Source organism: Tachypleus tridentatus, chromosome 13 (assembly GCF_004210375.1).
Source record: "Tachypleus tridentatus isolate NWPU-2018 chromosome 13, ASM421037v1, whole genome shotgun sequence".
Lineage (NCBI taxonomy): Eukaryota > Metazoa > Arthropoda > Merostomata > Xiphosura > Limulidae > Tachypleus > Tachypleus tridentatus.
Genome location: NC_134837.1, coordinates 139,625,822 through 139,629,284, shown reverse-complemented (window position 1 = coordinate 139,629,284; position 3,463 = coordinate 139,625,822).

Below are 3,463 nucleotides of genomic sequence, written 5' to 3'. Positions count from 1 at the left end.
TTCTCTTCAAAATTTAACGTATGCAGTTCAGTTTTTTGGGTGAGATCTGAAAGAACTGAATCGTTTTCTTCCCAAACGGCACAAGCAAAAGTGTTTGACAACTTCTGCAGCCGGTACACCTTTAAGACATCAATGTCTAAATTAAGATAAGAGACAACTGCTTTTATTCTTTGAATGGCCTGCCATAGTCATGGTTTGAGCACTCGACTCTCAATCTGAGGATTGCGTCTTCGAATCCCTGTCACATCAAATATCCTCGCCGTTTCAGCCTTGAGGCGTTATAATGTGGTAATAAATCCCACTATTTGTTAGTAGAAGAGTAGTCGAAGAGTTGGCGATCTTTCACTGCTAAATGAGTGATGGCTAGCCAAAGAGCCCACGTGTAGCTTTGTTCGACATCACAAAACAAACAAACATTATTTGAATGCTCAAGCAAGGTGACGTATGTGATGTACCTCTATGATACATCTGGTCTGTTACCCTTCCTATATTTGACATTAATTTGAATGGAACAAGTTCCTCCTTAGATGATTTTGCTTGAAAGCTCACATCACTCCATCATAAATTTCATCTTTCATTCTTGAAAGGTCATTTCAGAGAAGTTCCTGCTTTTCTGGTTTTCACAATGGGAGGATCTGGAATACTGCAATCACTTGCTGAGTTCAAGTATGGCTACGCTAAGGTACTGCAAAAACTCATAGCAGAATATCTTAAAGTTTTTCAAGCTTTCCTAGACACATGAACTAATAAAATTGTTTTGGCCATCACGATTCTCTTCCTCTTTACACCAATTCAAAATTACCACCTATTTGCATGGCTGACACAGAAATCGGTCCCATTCAATATCTCAAATCCAGTTATAATGTTGCATCGTTTCTCTCAAAGATCTTCAATAAACTTGTCAATGAGAGTATCCTTATGATATACAACTATCACAACAGGATATCTCTTTCTAAGCTGCCATCAAAGATAGCACGCACGCACAAATGTTTACGTTACCATTGGACCTTCATTTTTTAATTTCAGTTTTATAGATGTCAAGAAATTAGTACAATTCACGGCTATGTTTCAGCCATGAAATACTTTTCAAGCATTCATTTGTAGTTAATTCTGATCCACAGAGATTCAGCACCAAACGTTACAATGTCTGTCTCTGGGTAATGATGTTCCAGTCAGTTACCTACCTGAAACGTTTAATGAAGTAGTCCAAATTTTCCTTAGCTGTATCTTTTAGGGTCAGGGAATGTATTTTCTTGATGTAACTTTAATACATAAAAACATAAGTGTAGATATTCGTGCAATATTTTACTGATTGACTTTAAACAATTTATTAAACTGATGATTAAGTTGTAAGGTTAAATTCGGCACTTGTAGATGTGCCAGTGGGAATAATTCTTTGCGAATCCAAACTATTAGTTCTAATTCAAAAGAAAAGAAAAATAATTCGTTGGTTTATGAATTTCGTACAAAACTAGACAAGGACTATCTACGCTAGCCGTCCATAATTTAGCAGTGAAAGACTAGAGGTACGGCAGCTAACTAGTCATCACCCTCAACTGCCAGCTCTTGGGCTACTATTTTATCAACGAACAGTGAGATTCACCAAAAATTAAAATGTCCCCACCGCTGAAAAGGCGAGCATGTTTGGTAGGACAAGTATTCAAACCCATGACCCTTATATTGCGAGTCAAACGCCCTAACAACCTGGCCATGTTGGGCCAAAAATATCCGTGTAATACATTTTAATATTTTAATGAACTCACAAGAGGCAGCAACAAACTATTAAAAACACAATTTGGTGTGCTCTCTATTGTGTGTGTTTTTCTTATAGCAAAGCCACATCGGGATATCTGCTGTATCCACTGAAGGGAATCGAATCTCTGATTTTAGCATTGTAAATCCCAGCGGGGTACAGCTCTCTACTGAACATTTCGTGTGTATTACACGATATAGTATTTGATAAACAGTTATTTTATTTGTGGATTTTTATTTATTTTTTGTAAAAAAGTACCAAATATAATTTCTGCTTGTTATAAATCAGTACCATATAAGAAGTAGTTTGTCGATAAATTTAATAAAATATATCTATTTCGTGATTATATGCACCCATGTAATAATGACTTTCTTTATATTAATCTTTTTGAACAATTCACACAAAATTAGTATACCGTTAAATAAAAAATAATCAGGGTAACTTGCGTTAACTCTGATTAACGTCATTGAAAAAGCATTTATTTCTTTTTTAGAGACCAGGCATGGTTCGAAGGTAGCGTGCCTGTACTGTGAAATTTAATGTTTTGCGACTTGCTTTCTCGTTTGTTTGTTTTTTAATTTCGCACAAAGCTACTCGAAGGCTCTCTGTGCTAGCCGTCCCTAATTTAGAAGTGTAAGACTAGAGGGAAGGCAGCTCGTCATCACCGCCCACCGCCAACTCTTGGGCTACTCTTTTACCAACGAATAGTGGAATTGACCGTACCATTATAAAACCCCCACAGCTGAAAGGGCGAGCATGTTTGGCGCGACGGGGATGCGAACCCGCAACCCTCGGATTGCGAGTCGCACGCCTTAACGCGCTTGGCCATGCCGGGCCAAACTTACTTTCTTAAAAATATGTTCCTATATGCTATAGGAACGTTGATTAAATTTACAATACATGAGAATTTCAGGAGTTGTGAGTACATGTTAGTCTATTAACTCAAAATTTGGAAGAGGAAAGCTAGCATTTTTTAATGGTTATGATGTTGGATTCTCATTACGTGGGATGTAAACCTTCGCTAAACATGATAGTAAGGTAGTTTTAATAAGACGACAAATTTCACTATTTATTGTTGAAAGAGAATTCAAATAGTAGACAGTAATGGTATTAACTAGCTGTCTACCTTAGGAATAGCTAATGCAGGTTGTTCTCGAATAGCTTTGCGCGAAATTTCTGCAAACAATTACCATTTATTGTTATAAATCTGTTTCCTCATATAGCAAATCTACTCAATATGACCGCTTCCATTGAGGATAGAGGTATTTATTCACATTTTATGGATTGGGCGTGTGAGTAATTTATAGATCAAGGTTGGATGTAATAAAATGAACTTTTAAAGTACAATTTGGGGGTTTGGTTGCGGTTGGAAATTAGATAGCCTAGACTGGAAAAAAATGCTTCCTTTATTATCCTTTGTAAATTAATTGATCTACAATACATGGGTTGTTACACTGAAGGGGTATGAAACAAATATGTATGTAAATATACATTTTTCAATGAAGGTTTAAACATTTGTATTACAATCTAAGTAACATGGCATATTAATTGATATTAATATTAGGTGAAAGTAATTATAATTAATTAAGTATATTTTTTACTTATAAAGTTAAGAACGTATTGTTTCACCATTTGATAAAACTCGCTATTATTGATATTTTCGGCCGTGAGTTAACCATAAATAAGGCTGGTAATAAAATTTAGTGGAAA